General features: G+C 39.2%; 1 protein-coding gene across 9 annotated transcripts in view; it reads right to left on the bottom strand.

The window, feature by feature from the left end:
* The window catches only part of fam13c (family with sequence similarity 13 member C), a 208,443-nt gene that overhangs the window by 87,145 nt on the left and 104,733 nt on the right, over window positions 1-16,565 (bottom strand). The window contains exon 1 of one of the 9 annotated variants that reach the window (XM_062977382.1): window positions 15,690-16,239. The exons of 7 other annotated variants lie outside the window; for them this stretch is intronic. The gene's annotated coding sequence lies outside the window, so the exon portion shown is untranslated. Of the gene's footprint in view, window positions 1-9,069; window positions 9,393-15,689; window positions 16,240-16,565 lie in introns of those variants that run through there. One more of the 9 variants, XM_062977383.1, reaches the window with a different exon arrangement.

Genomic DNA, 16,565 nt, shown 5'->3' with positions numbered 1-16,565 from the left:
AGACAGACGCTCCTCCTGGAAACTTGGCTTAGAATGCTTCCATCTTCCAATGCATGTTTTGTTTAATGTACTTTGCATGCATATTAGAACCTTGCCATGGTCCATGGCTTCAAAACCAATTCCTAGCTTCAAGCAGCCTTATCTGCAGTTGCTCATCAGTTACAAAATTGGACTATATTTCAAATATTTTAGAGCAAGGGCAGGAATCGTGCAGCCTGCAAGTCACATATGTGTCATATTTTGCCAAGTCCTGGTTAAACAAGCAACATAAGATTCAAACAAAGTACCGATATTAACATATAGACAGCCCAAAGGCTAGAGTGCTTCAAGGCTTTAGTTTTTAGCACACAATAGTTGTCTGTATTCTAAAAGGGATGATGCATTTAATTCTTCATCCTCTTGCCCTGATGTACTGGGGTCTGCTTGTTCCTCCTGCTGGGAAGTGGTAGCTACAGCTGAAGGCTCCTCTTTTGCAATAACTAAGCTAGACTTTGGGGAGGGAGCTCCTGGGAGCTTCTGGTCTCCAACTCCAACACTGGCCATACCAACAACCCCTTGTCCTCACTGTCAAGGCTGACTATGACAATGCGACTTGGGGAAGGCTTGTATAGCCTCTCCCTCAATATATCAGGACCTCATTTAACAAAAAAAAAATCAGCCCAATAAAAATTCCATCAATGGTTATAGTAAGTGTGTGTTGTTAATTTTCTCAAATGTCACAGTGTTAAAGAGCAATGGGGTAGATCCTTAGCTGAAATTACAGATGGTGACAGCTCTCAACCAGAGCTTTGGAAAATTGCAACTCCCACAATCCCTTGGCTGACTAGACTGCAGGCTCCAGATTTTTTGCATACTGTATGTACAAGGGCTATCCAGAAAGTAGATTACGTTTTGGAATTAAAAATGAACAAAGTATAGGAGAAAACATTAACCATATGCAGTTGAAAGCCATACCCAAATACCACATCTCACATAGTCGCCATTCAAATCTAGACACTTAACATAGTGATTAATTAGCTTTGCAACTCCTTCCCCACTAAATTCTGCCGCTTGCTTCCTCAGCCACTTGTTTCCAACAATGGGGGCGTGGCTGGAAACAAAGTGTTTTGGCGATGCTGCGCAGCTGCGGAAAGGGGTGACCAGCTGGTTGAGGAAGCAAGCAGCAGAATTTAGTGGGGAAGGAGTTGCAAAGCTCATTCATCACCATGAATGGCAACTACGTGGGATGTGGTATTTGGGTGTGGCTTTCAACTGCATATGGTAAATGTTTTCTTCTATACTTTGTTCATTTTTAATTCCAAAACATAATCTACTTTCTGGATAGCCCTTGTATGTTCATTGTATTGCTTTATACATGACTATCTAATTTCAATTCAGATCAAGTGTTTTGCTGACAAACATCTCTAGCTTTCTCCTAAGGACTAATTCTCATTCATGTGGAAACTCTTTAGCTGCACCTTTTGCTAGTTTTCTATACAGGGAGGTTTTGTTTAAAATGGATTATCATGCAAAAGAAGCAATAGTGCTCACAGCTACACCACCTCAGTAAGAACATAGCCATTGGTTTATGGCAAATATTCCTAGCTCTTCCAACAACATCAGAAAGCAAGGATTTGCAACTACATGGATCCCAAAAATGTGCACACATGCAAATGAGTGAGGTTTATGTAACTTAAGTATCACACCAGTTCTTACCTTAATAAATTTGGATTTGCTTCATTAGAGGTCAATAAACACACACACACACACACCGTTTGCAGTTGTATCCATTCTCAGACAATCACAGTATGGACACCACTAGGCTTTTTACTGGATGAGAAACAGACAGCAAGAAAAACTTCAACTCCCATCATGCTCCAAGAGGAAGTTTTCAAGGCCCACCTTATGAAAGTGCTCCTGGGAAAGCGAGTTCCCAGGACTCTTTTTGGAGGAGGAGCCTAGGAAACTCCAAAAAGAAATGGATGCTGCTACTGCTGCCGGGGAAAGGAGGGAGAAAGGACATGTAGATCTCTGTCTCACGTATATTTATTTATTTATTTACAGTATTTATATTCTGCCTTCTCACCCTGAAGGGGACTCAGGGCGGATCACATTATATACATATAGGGCAAACATTCAATGCCCATAAACACATCGAACCGAGACAGAGACAGACAGACGCAGAGGCAATTTAACCTTATATTCATTTAACCGTATATGCAGACTTAACTCTATCCTCTCCAGTATTAAACAATTAAATCTGACTCTCTGAATCCATTTTGCTGGGCTTTTAGTCTCCTCTCCATTCTGTTTATGGATATTATGCAAAATGACCCACCAAAAACTACAAATCATTTACGTTCAAACTGATTCGGGCCCAAGCTGTCAAGTCCAAGTTCCATGGTGTTCTCCAAACAAACCAACACATTACTTACAATCTAAACTGTTATCTTCACTTACCTGAACAGAGTGAAATAATACACAACAAAACTGTGAATATTATTATTATTTTCTAGTTCTTTTTCATGACTTTATCTAATAAAGATAGCCAATAACAATGTTTAACTCCATATTATGTGTCAAACCAAATAGGTTGCCCTTGAAACAAAGTGGTCAATATTGATTTCATCTTTCCATTCACAACTTTTTATTTGTTGGACTGAAACTGTTAATCAATGGGATTAATCAATGGGGTCATTTGGTTAATATGAAGCTACAGATCAACCCAGAGTCCCAGAGGTATTTAGAAGAATAACTAGAGTAGCTCTTTAATAGACTAAGTGCATCTCATTATTTTTCTGGTGTGAGCAAATTCAGGTAATCAAAGTTTTTAGCTGAAGAAAACAAAAATGTACTTTCTCCCAAAACAAAGATTTCCCCAACCTCTTTAATGAACACCGTATTTATCCAACAAATGAAAGATTTCATCATTTCATCTGGGATGTGACTAGGAAAATTTAAAAAAATATTTTATTATAAGCCTGGTCCCTTGGTGATCTTCAAAAAGTCAATCCTCCCACCCCTGGGTTCTCCTTTTTCCACTCCAATGGGGTAGAATTATTCACAAACACACACACACACACGCACACACACACACAAGATAATTCAGTCATGATCAGAGGAAGATATAGGGACAAAACAAAGAGCTGGAAAGCATATAAACATAGTGAAAAAAATAAAAGGAGACTAGGCTCCACATGCTATAAAATAATCAAAAATGTTTATTCTTTAAAAGCTCTCCCTGTTTCAGCCTTATCACATACAGGCCTACTTCATGGGTATTCTAAAAATAATTAAAAGCACATTTACTATTTATACAAAACATAAATGATTCTTTAAAAACATTTTTCTTAAAAATAATACAGTAACTATTATTACAGTAGAGTCTCACTTATCCAAACTAAACGGGCCGGCAGAAACTTGGATAAGCGAATATCTTGGATAATAAGGAGGGATTAAGGAAAAGCCTATTAAACATCAAATTAGGTTATGATTTTACAAATTAAGCACCAAAAACATCATATTATACAACAAACTTGACAGAAAAAGCAGTTTAATATGCAGTAATGTTATGTTGTAATTACTGTAATTACGAATTTAGCACCAAAATATCACGATATATTGAAAACATTGACTACAAAAATGACTTGGATAATCCAGAAACTTGGATAAGCGAGGCTCGGATAAGTGAGACTCTACTGTATATATATAAACATATGCATACCAATCTTTTAAAATTTCTGGAGTTGCAGTATGCAATCTCGACATAAGTCGACCAAAGAAACAGATCCACCAATGGGATGATGATGATGATGATGATGTTGATGATGATGACCCCATTTGAGAAAAGACAGATGATTTAATCTGTCCACAAAGTTACTCAGATATTTTGATACCCAGCTGAAGTAATGAGTTGAAAAATTACTCTATCCATAAGCATCATTCTGTATTGTTTATATTGAAGACAATATCTACAAATCCTCACTCAGACCCTCTGGTACTAAGGTTTTAAGTTTCAAAATGCTTTGTATATCGTTTTTCTTTAACCAGTTCTCATTTCTTTTATTTATCTTCTGCAACAGCCCAAAACATATATCAGTGGATGAATGTTTCATTTATTTGAAATGACCTACTAGATGATTCCCTAATCCTTTTTTTTTTCCAAGTTGGACAAATGTCTGCTCTTCTTTGTCTTATGGCTCTTGTTCTTCTTTCAACACATACATTCTTAGATTTTCACTACATGCCCCCTTCTGGTAAGCATGCCATAGATTCACCACCACTGCTTTAGGACTTTTAGTAGGATTAATTATATCTTTGGAGCCTCTGGTGGCTCAGTGTGTTAAAGCACTGAGCTGCTGAACTTGCAGACCGAAAGGTCCCAGGTTCAAATCCAGGGAGCGGAGTGAGCGCCCGTTGTTAGCTCCAGCTTCTGCCAACCTAGCAGTTCAAAAACATGCAAATGTGAGTAGATCAATAGGTACCGCTCTGGGAAGTCATGCCGGCCACATGACCTTGGAGGTGTCTACGGACAACGCCGGCTCTTTGGCTTAGAAATGGAGATGAGCACCAACCCCCAGAGTCGGACACGACTAGACTTAACGTCAGGGGAAACCTTTACCTTTTTAATTATATCTTTACTGCTACAAGCCTTATATTCTTGCCAAAACATTCTTCAAGCAGAGTCACTGAAGGTTTGGTATTCATTGTCATCCTGATTCAGTATAAACTAGAACTCAGCATTTCAAACAGAGGTACCGGTTTCTCTGCCTTCGCCAATTTGTATCTTTATCATTACTCACTTATATCGTCTGTGCTCTATCTTGGCAATTAGTCCAAAATTAATACAGTCTGTCTGCTCTAGTTTTTTAACCCAGGGAGCTTCATGTCTTTTCAGAAGTATACTTATGTGCCAATTAGGGATCCAAGAGTGAATCATGTCATAATCCATATTCATGTTTATGCATATGGAGCAGGAGTAAAGGAAGAAAACACATTTCTCTTTGGAAGGCTACTTTTTTTAAAAAAAAGTAGCTCCAAGCCCATCCTCTCTCCCCTAAATTTGTTATCTAGTGGCAGTTGGTAACTCTCATAGCTACACTGCAAAATTAACGTAGTTTGGTACCATTTAAACCTACCATGGCTCAATGTTATGGAATCCTAGTATTTGTCACTTGGTGACCTTGTAAAATTACAACTGCCATGATCCCACAAGACTGACTCATGACAGTTAAAGTCATGTCAATTGGAATTAATTCTACAGTGTAGATGTCCCCTTTGGCAGATAATCTACTTTGGGTTTTAATATGAACTTTTTAAAAGTTGCCCAAGTGGCCAAACTTATTTTGAAAGTGGACTTCAGACTTTTGAGTAAGTTTAGTGTAAAACCTAGAAGACCTCCACAACCCTGTTGACATGGAAGCCAAAGTCAAATTATCATTAATTTATGACTTTGTTAATTAAATGTGGGGATAGCAACTGCACATAGTTAAGCCATGGATGAACTTTGAAGCTGGCTATGGACAATAAACAGCAAGCGACAAAATATCAGTCCTCGGTGTATTTGTGCTCAGTGCAAAGCACACATGGACATGGAGATGGCAATAGGGAAATCCCTCATTTTCAACAGAACAGTAAACATTTTCACTTATATTGATTCTCTTGGAAAATATTTACTTAGTACAGTACGAGCTATAAGCTCTTCCAACCTGATTCTGCTCATTTCACCATCAGTTTTAGGTGCTTGTTATTTTGTTCTTCAATTGCATCCTCAAAAAGTATAAGGACAACGAAAAGTCCTCAACTTTGGTGAGGAAACCTTCCTTCCCACTTTCCCTCCATCCCAGCCTTCCTTCATTTTTTTCCTTTCGCTTGTGCTGAAATAGCTTAAATGACACTATCTAGCACCATGTTCTCACACATTTAAGCAGCCAGTTGAACATCGGTCTGTTATCTCAATATCAACTACTCTAGTTGAGAATCCAGGTGTTCCAGAAAACATAAGCTTTCTAAACATTGTCAGACTCTCACCTCCTTTTTTTTTTTCTAATGAAAGACAATTAAGCCCTTGAACAACAGGACTGATTTTGATCAGAAAGAACAAACAGTCATGGGGTGGAAAGATACCAGTTGCACAGTACACACATTACAAAAGCTGTTTTCACTTTTAAAAATACTGGGATCTCTGTTCCTTTCAACTCTGCACCCTCTCCAAAGAAGTTCCAAACAAAATCGGCCCATGACAGTGTACCATTGCTTATATAGGCTATCCATGACATTTGTTTTCTTCAGTTCAGGCACATTTTCTATGACCATTTAATGCAATTTCAAATCAGTATTGGGGAAAGTGTTTTCACTGTGCAGATTATTACATAGGAAATCCCAGAATCAGTTTGAGGTCAGGATGTTGTTTGCATCAACCACAGAGCACTGCTACGCATTAAGGATTTTATTTCATGTGTTTTCCTGAGTGTTTGATGTCTAGATGCTACAGTTTGAAGCTAGCTTCGAACTGCATTAAATGGTCAGTGTACCTGCTCATTTACCTTACCATATGTCAATGCATAATAATCCCATCCTCCATTTTTGGGTACCCAAACTGATATTTTAGTTTTCCTCACAAGTAGTCACAAACTTCATGCACTCACCCATGCGCCTGCCTCCTTTCCAGTTACAGGGCTTCATTCAACTGGAGGCGATTGAAGCCCTATATCTGGATTTTTTTTTCACCACATAATAGTCACACCCTCCTTTTTTCACTAAAAGGATTAAAAGTTTGACTATTATGCGATGAAATATGGTATTTACAATCCAGCCAAGAACTTGGCAATGTGATGTTCTGAAATACAAATCCCAGAATCCTCTAGCCAACATAATTGGTACTTGACATTATTGAGCAAAAAGAACCTTTCTCAAAATCTATTTTCTTCATGACATCTGTTAGTATTTGCCACATTTATTTAATCAATGTAAAAATGTGGGGATCTCAGCAGCTGAAAACAAATCAATCTTCCTGCCCTTTCCTTATCAACACACAGATTACTAAATGTGTACTTCTTGATGCCCTTCAGTTGCATCTGCTAAATTGTAATTGTGTATATTTACACAAAGAAAACAACCAAACATGCAAAAATACTTGCTGTCAATGAGACAGATGGTACCTGGTACCCCACTGATTTCAGACTGCTTACCAAAAAATCATATCCTAATTTGTCTTTAAATTAACACTTGCACAATGTGGCTGCAAACTATGTCTCACCAAGATTGATAGGCAAGGCAGAGAACATGTAACCTTCAAGGTGTTGTTAAATAATAATATTAATAATAATAATAATAATCAAAGCAGGTTCCTGCTTTGTTTGAAGTCAAAAATCAAGAACTCCTCAAAGCACAACAGACAAGGATCAGTACAAGAAAACCGCACTACAAACTAGAGCTGACAGCTGGCACAACAAAACATTGCATGGAAGGTTCCTTGACAAAATTGAAGGAAAAGCTGATAAGGAGAAGACCTGGCTATGGCTCACGAATGGGATACTGAAGAAGGAGACAGAAGGCGTTATCCTTGCAGCCCAGGAGCAAGCCATCAGAACAAATGCAATTAAGGCCAAGATCGAAAAATCAGCTGATGACCCAAAATGCAGACTGTGCAAGGAAGCTGACGAAACCTTTGATCATATCCTCAGCTGCTGTAAGAAAATCGCACAGACAGACTACAAACAGAAGCACAACTATGTGGCACAAATGATTCATTGGAATTTATGCCTCAAGTACCACCTCCCAGCAGTAAAGAACTGGTGGGATCACAAACCTGCAAAGATAATGGAAAATGAACACGCAAAGATACTGTGGGACTTTCAAACCCTGACGGACAAAGTTCTAGAACACAACACACCAGACCTCACAGTTGTAGAAAAGAAAAAGGTTTGGATTATTGATGTCGCCATACCAGGTGACAGTCGAATTGATGAAAAACAACAGGAAAAACTCAGCCGCTATCAGGACCTCAAGATTGAACTTCAAACACTGGCAGAAACCAGTACAGGTGGTTCCGGTGGTGCTGGGCACATTGGGTGCCGTGCCAAAAGATTTCAGCCGGCATTTGGAAACAATAGACATTGACAAAATTATGATCTGTCAACTGCAAAAGGCCACCCTACTGGGATCTGCGCGCATCATCCGAAAATACATCACACAGTCCTAAACGCTTGGGAAGTGTTTGACTTGTGATTTTTTAATACAAAATCCAGCATATCTATCTTGTTTGCTGTGTCATACTATGTTGTTGTGTCAATAGTAATAACAATAATAATAATAATAATAATAATAATAATAATAATAATAATAATTTATTTGTATACCACTCTGTCTTCCCGAAGGGACTCAGGACAGTTTCCAACATAGGTAAAGGATTCAATTACCAACACAAAACACAAAACATAGCCATAATAAAAACTGTAGTATTAATAACAATCAGACATTTAAAATTAAAAGCCAATTCCAGTACTACTTCACTGGGTGAAGCTGTTAAATTGTAAAGCCCTAGCCAACAAAGCCAATGCTAAGAAGTTTTGGGAGCTTTAATTCAACATCAGGAGGGCAACACATTCCCCATGCCTTAAGCAAAACTGCCGCTGTAGAACTATCATACTGTGAACAAGTCTTGTCAGACTGCACCACTTCAAACTGTCCATGACGCTTTTCCAATTAGAAAACTCTTTGCCACTGAGGAAACTCACTGTCCCTGAAAGGACTTCTAATCCAATCCAATATTGCCCCTGATTAGATTATTGTGTTTTGTAATTTTTAACAGAATAAACATTTTATTGAAAGAGAGTGGTTTAGATCATACAATACATTCTAAATTGCCACGTTGTGTTGGAAGAAAATCGAAACTATATTTGCACACAAATATGTACCTACAAGGGGCAGCAGGAGTACTAATGGCTAGTGTCCTCTGCTCTATTGCTTGCTTGTCTATAGACTGATGTTCTCAGGACTTATTTACTCCTTGTTTGTCCTTCTCCTCCAAACTTCACCCTAGAATCCATCTACATAGACCACATAATGTAGGGCAGACAGCTACACTACCTGTGTCCATCTCGCTGCAGTGGCACAACAGAATTGCAACTCTCCAGTTGGGCTGAACCTGATTCAGCCTGCTGAACAGCCATTGTTACCTTTGCTGATGTTTATCACTGTGGCAGCATCCATGGGGTTCTGGAGAGCCTCTAGCCGTTGCTAGGCATCTTTGTTGATGTTCAACAAAGGCATCAACATAACCTAGGGCCAACCTATGACACACATGTCAGCACTGACATGCCTAGCCATTTTTGGTGACACGCTGCCCCATGCAGATTGATTGGATGACTAATGTCTTTTGTGGCCAAATTGGTGTGATTTGCTCCATGGGAATTATGCACATTACATATATATATATATATATATATATATATATATATATATATATATATATATTCATTCTATTATTATTATAATATTATTATTGTAGTATATTATTATATTATTACTATTATATTATTATTATATTATTCATTATTCATGACTACATTGAAACTACAATAGAGAGAAATCAGCGTGGAAACTGCAAGAGGTACCATAGATTGTTGTACATGGAAATAATGGTAATAAATAGTTTTTGATTTATTAAATACAGTTATTACAATTATATATTTTTTATTTAAACTATATATATTGTGAAATTATGGGGGTTTTTTCTCGAAGTGACACACCACCCAAGTCATGCTAGGTTTTTTGGTGAATTTTGACACACCAAGTGCAAAAGCTTGCCCATCATTGACCTAGGGAGTTGAGAGGCTATGTGGATGCTACTACAATAGCAAAAGGCAGGAAAAAGGGTAAGTGCCACCCCCTTCCCTAGCAGCATTGGCCCATATGAACAGCAGGCCCAGTTCAAATTAAGTAGTGTTCACAAACATTTCCTAAGGTAGAACAAAACCAGGTTAATTGGGTGGATGGGCCCTGAGTCGTATAGTTGTCACTAACTAGCAAGACAACCGTTTCTATCTTTCAGAGGTAAAAGGTAAAGCTTTCCCTTAGACGTTAAGTCCAGTCATGTCTGACTCTGGGGGTTGGTGCTCATCTCCATTTCTAAGCCAAAGAACCGGCATTGTTCGTAGACACCTCCAAGGTCATGTGGCCGGCATGACTGCATGGAGAGCCGTTACCTTCCCACCAGAGCAGTACCTATTGATCTACTCACATTGGCATGTTTTCGAACTGCTAGGTTGGCAGAAGCTGGAGCTAAGAGCAGCCGCTCATGCCGCTCCCAGGGTTTGAACTTGGGACCTTTCAGTCTGCAAGTTCAGCAGCTCAGTGCTTTAACGCACTTCGCCACCGGGGCTCCTCTTTCAGAGGTATCACTTCCTTAATAAATACCTTCTCTTTCTGTAACATGATCTTTAATGCTAATTCACATCACTTCTGATGTGAGAGAATCAGCCGCCTACAAGTAGTCCAAAAGTGGCAAGTTAAAACCCAGAACCTCAATCAGTGGCTGATACTGGATGAGAAACTCCCTCCTGGGCACAAAGAAGACTAGTTGACTTGGAAGGCGCTGAACAGACTGCGTTCTGGCACCACGAGATGCAGAGCCAATCTTAAGAAATGGGGCTACATGTGGAGTCCATGACCTATGGATGTGGAGAAGAGCAAACCACAGACCACCTAATACAATGCAGTCTGAGCCCTGACACATGCACAATGGAGGACCTTCTTACAGCAACACCAGAGCCACTACAAGTGGGCAACTTCTGTCAAGAGACATTTAGTATAATGCTAAGTTTTTAGCTTTGTGGTTTTTAATACATTATTAATGTATTCTCAATTTGCTTCTGACATGATAAATAAATATGCTGATTACAAAAAGTTTTCTCAAAAAATGAACATATAGTCTATAGCAGGGGCCCCCAAACTAAGGCCCGGGGGCCACATGCAGCCCATCAAAGCCATTTATCCGGCCCCCATGGCGGCGGAAGCTCCCTCCTCCTCCACCAAGGAAGGCCTGTGTGGCGCGCGGGAGGAGGGAAAGGCACACACCTTTCCAACCTCCTCCCTCACCTGGTGCATGCCTTCCAAAGCTTTGCTTGTTTACAATGATATTTTAATTATTAATTAATTAATAATTAATTATTATGGGGTGCTTTGCCAATGCTTTTGGTGCCAAAAGGCAGAAGGGGGTTAGACTAAATGGCCCAAGGGATCTCTTCCAACCCTCTTTTTTATTATTATTATTATTATTATTATTATTATTATTATTATTATTATTATTGACACAAAGACACAGTATAACACAGCAAACGAGATATATATGCTGGATTTCGTATCACAAGTTGAACACTTCCCAAGTGTTTAGGACTGTGTGATGTATGATTATTATTATTATTATTAACATTGAGGCGGGGTAGCCATCTGTCAGGGGTGCTTTGCTTGTGCTTTTGGTGCACAAAGGTAGAAGGAGGTTGGACTAAATGGCCCAAGGGGTCTCTTCCAACTCTTTTTTATTATGATGATGACGATTATTTTTCGTGTCAGGAGCAACCGGAGTTGCTTCTGGAGTGAGAGAATTGGCCGTCTGCAAGGACGTTGCCCAGGGGACGCCTGGATGTTTTTTGATGTTTTACCATCCTTGTGGGAGGCTTCTCTCATGTCCCCGCATGGAGCTGGAGCTGATAGAGGGAGCTCATCTGCACTCTCCCCAGGTGGGATTCAAACCTGACAGCTTTCAGGTCAGCAACCCAACCTTCAAGTCACGAGGCTTTTATCCCCTTGGCCATCGGAGGCTCCATTATGATTATGATTAACATTGAGGCTGTATTTGTTCCCATTTGGTTTTTTTTTTTTACTTTGCTTAAAGCTGCTAAAAGGAGATCGGAGTACATAGATCAGATTGGGGTGCAGTGTAGGGGAGATGAGGATAGTTGATGCATACATCTATGGCTAAGCTACATTGGCACCAAGCTGGCAAATACCTGTATATTTGTATTTTATTTTATTTTAAGTGAACCAGATGTATGTTGTATTTTGTGTTTGTATTGTCTGTGTTTGATAAGGCCAACTGGCTAATCAATAAATTGTTGTAATTACTTCAAAATGAGAGATGTGCAGTGTGTATAGGAATTTATTTATAGTTTTTTTTTCAACTATAGTCCGGCCCTTCAACGGTCTGAGGAACCATGAACTGGCCCCCTGTTTAAAAAGTTTGAGGACCCCTGGACTATAGTGTACTCAGCCCACTTTCCACTCCATCACAGCACAGTTGTAAGTAATCACAAAGCAATAGTACATATATCTTCTTTCTTCCTTTCTTTCTTTCTTTCTTTCTTTCTTTCTTTCTTTCTTTCTTTCTTTCTTTCTTTCTTTCCTTCTCCCTTCCTTCCTTCCTTCCTTCCTTCCTTCCTTCCTTCCTTCCTTCCTTCCTTCCTTCCTCTTTTGCTTTAAATGCTAAAAATCATCTATTCTTAACTTTCTAAAAAAAATTAGGTCCCTTCTATACCACTGAATAAAATCCCACATTATCTGCTTTGAACTGGGTTGTATGGCAGTGTGGACTCATATAACCCAGTTCAAAGCAGATATCTGCCTTGATATTCTGGGTTATATGGATGTGTGGAAGGGCTCTAAGAAACAATGGGATATTTGCAACAAGTGGTTTGTGAATCGTGAAGCTTAGAGCCCTTCTACACAGCCATATAACCCAGAATATCAAGGCAGAAAATTTCACAATATCCGTTTTGAACTGGATTATTTGAGTCCACACTGCCATATATTCCAGTTCAAAGCAGATACTGTGGGATTTTATTCAGCTATGTAGAAGGGGCCTTAGTTAATTAAGCAAGATGAACATCAATTCAACACTACAGTAGAGTCTCACTTATCCAACACTCGCTTATCCAACGTTCTGGATTATCCAACACATTTTGTAGTCAATGTTTTCAATACATCGTGATATTTTGGTGCTAAATTTGTAAACACAGTAATTACTACATAGCATTACTGTGTTTTGAACTACTTTTTCTGTCAAATTTGTTGTCTAACATGATGTTTTGGTGCTTAATTTGTAAAATCGTAACCTAATTTGATGTTTAGTAGACTTTTCCTTGATCCCTCCTTATTATTATCATCAACATCATCATCATTTAATTACTTATTAATCGCCCTCCATCCACGATGCTCTAGGCCAGGGGTCCCCAAACTAAGGCCCGGGGGCCGGATGCGGCCCTCCAAGGCCATTTACCTGGCCCCCACCCTCAGTTTTAGACTTAGGCTCGCCCAAAGTCTGAAATGACTTGCAGGCACAACAACAACAATCCTGCTTGATTATCTCATTGGCCAGAAGCAGGCCCACACATCCCACTGAAATCCTGATAAGTTTACAGTATGTTGGTTAAAATTATTTTTATTTTTAAATATTGTATTGTTCTTTCATTTACTAATATTGTAAATGAAATATTGTAAATGAATGATATGGTAATAATATAATATATTGTGTATACATATAATATTGATAATAATATTATAATGTAATACAATATAATATTTATTTATTTATTTATTTATTACAGTATTTCTACCCGGCCCTTCTCACCCAATAGGGGACTCAGGGCAGCTAATAATAATAATACAATATAATAATATTGTATAATATAATAATAATAATTATATATTATATATTAAATGTAATATTACTAATAATATTACGGTATAATGGTATAGTATAATATAGTAATATATAATGCTAATATTGTGCTACATACAACTTGTAAGCCGCTCTGAGTCCCCTTCAGGGTGAGAGAGGATGGGGTATAAATGTATTAAATAAATAAATAAGTAATTGTTGCTGGGGGGGGGGGGTTGCACTACAAATAAGACATGTGCAGTGAGCATAGGAATTTGTTTTTTTTTTTAATGATAATTCGGCCCCTCAACAATCTGAGGGACCATGAATCGGCCCTCCACTTAAAAAGTTTGAAGACCCCTGCTCTAGGCGATTTACAAGATAAAATTGTAAAGGATAAAAATTATCCAACATATTCACTTATCCAGCATTCTGCCAGCCCGTTTATGTTGGATAAGTGAGACTCTACTGTAATTACAAAAAGGATACATATCTTCAAAGCAGTAAAGCAAAAGATGTCTAGATCACATAAAGCAAAAAAATAATAAAGAACTCAAATATGGGTTTCAAAAGAATGCTCAACTTCGATAAACATATTTGAAGTATTGTGCATCTTGAATACTGTGATTCAAAGAACACATCCATAACAGTATTTCAACTTGTGATCTTATCCATATTTATTTGGCAGCAAACTCTTTTATGCAAAATAGCCTTACAGCTGAGTAAACATGAATAGTATTGAATTTTTTAGTTCTTCAGAGTTAAAAAAAATTAAGGCACTGTATTTTAGTGAATCATCCCTTGCCAAAAAGCAGTATCATCACAAACATCCAGAGCCGAGAAAAGCTACCCTTTGGACTACAATTCCCAGAATCGTATGGCCAGCATTAGAGACAAAGGTGGAAGGATTCTGAGAGTTGTATCAAAAAATAACTGTGACAAATTCTGCCCTTAAGACACAACCTAAGGCTTTCAAAGAGCTCTGTTTGCTTTTTAAAAACAAAACAATGGTCAGCATGTAACTATGGGTTTTTTCAAAGGTAACATCCTTTTCTTTCTATCAGGCTTTATTCACACATATGATCAAAGACAACATCATGCCATGTACTAAGGTGATGGTAGGTGGAGATTGCCCACAAGTGGTAATTTCAGGGTCCCACACCCATGGCTCAATCATCTTTTTAGCATCTGAACAAAGGATAGCATTATGGCAATTCTGAATCTGTATGTCATGAATGCTATTTGTCTAAGCCCGGGCTGTGGCGCAAGCTGGTGAGCAGCCAGTTGCAGCCAGCTGAGACCAATCACTCTGACCAAGAGGTCATGAGTTCGAGGCCAGCTCAGAGCCTGTGTTTGTTTTCTGTCTTTGTTCTATGTCAAGGCATTGAATGTTTGCCTTATATGTGTAATGTGATCCGCCCTGAGTCCCCTTTGGGGTGAGAAGGGTGGAATATAAATACTGTAAATAAATAAATAATAAATAACCTCATAAATCATAAAAAAGATGGAGAAAAGTCCAAGATCACTTTCTGGGACACTGATCGTAAATAATTGGGAAAGTGTTACTTTGCCCTACTCAGTCCATGTCATTTGGAAATTTCATCAGTTCAATTAGACTTACAGGTCGAGTATCCCTTATCCAAAATCCTTGGGACTAGAAGTGTTTTGGATTTAGGATATTGGAATACCTTTATTTTCATATACAGACATCATGAGATATCTTGGGAGATGGGACCTAAGTCTAAACATGCACATCTTATACTCACAGCCCGAAGGTAATTTTATACAATATTTGTAATAATTTTGTGCATGAAAAGTTTTCATGTGTTGAAACATCAGAATGGAAGGTGTCACTACCTCAGTCACTAATGTGGACAATATCGAATTTTGGAGCATTTATGTTTTTGAAATTTTGGAGAAGGGGTGTAGATAGAAATGCATAGCATAACACTGTCAAAACTGTCTATTTTGGCAAAAGTGGGCTTAACTGGGTCAGACAAGGTCAAAGAAAACAATGGAACAGTTAATAGGCTCCCAGATTTCAGGGCCTTACCTCTCTTCTTCAGGCTTCAAAATTAGAGAAGACATCTCATGGCAAGAGCACTACCATGAAATAATTTGGTTTAACTGTGTGTCACTGGTCATGTTGATGCCAGCTGCTTTGGAGTAGCTTCAATTGTGCTCTCCCAAAATCTCATCTTCCTTGCTCCTTTTTGACTCTTTGATTCATTGGTTATATGACAGGCTCTGAGTAACTAGTTGATGCTTGATGTATCACGTGTAATGACATCACAAGGCCAATATAACATCACTTGGCACTGTCCATAAATCTCAGGCTGTGAGGTGTTCCTGACTGGCAACCATAGATGGTTGTCAGAACAGGGGCTGCTCAGTGTCAGTGAGCCAAGTTGAAACAAATAGGTGACAGATCTCAGCTATATCTAGTACAGTGTTCCCCTGCTACTTCGTGGTTCGCTTATCATGGACTCACTATATCACAGGAAATTTACTTATTTATTTACCCCATTGCTGCCCCCTTGCTTCATGTCTTCCATGTTGCTCTAGCTGCCTCTGCTCCTGAAGCCAGGGAAGAAGGAAGACCGCTCCACCCAGTAAGTGAGCAAGCGAGGGAGGGTGGGTGAGAGTGAGGACGGGCAGCGGCAGCAGCAGGAGCCTGGAAGAGGCAGCCAAGCTCCTGTTTCTGCCGCCGCTCCAGTTGGCCACGCCGGGAAACGTGGAGGACTCAGAAGAGGAGGCGTAGTCCTCCAAGAGTCCTGCCCCCTCTTCCGAGCCCTCCACGTTTTCCCGGAGTGGCCGGCTGGAGCGGCGGCAGAAACAGGAGCTTGGCCGCCTCTTCCAGGCTCCTGCCGCCGCTGCCGTCCACCCTCATTCTCTCACCCACCCTCCCTCGCTCGCTCGCTCACTTAGC

Source organism: Anolis carolinensis, chromosome 3 (assembly GCF_035594765.1).
Source record: "Anolis carolinensis isolate JA03-04 chromosome 3, rAnoCar3.1.pri, whole genome shotgun sequence".
Classification (NCBI taxonomy): domain Eukaryota; kingdom Metazoa; phylum Chordata; class Lepidosauria; order Squamata; family Dactyloidae; genus Anolis; species Anolis carolinensis.
The sequence above is the reverse complement of the archived record's forward strand: the minus strand, read 5'-3'. Positions and strand labels throughout refer to the sequence as shown.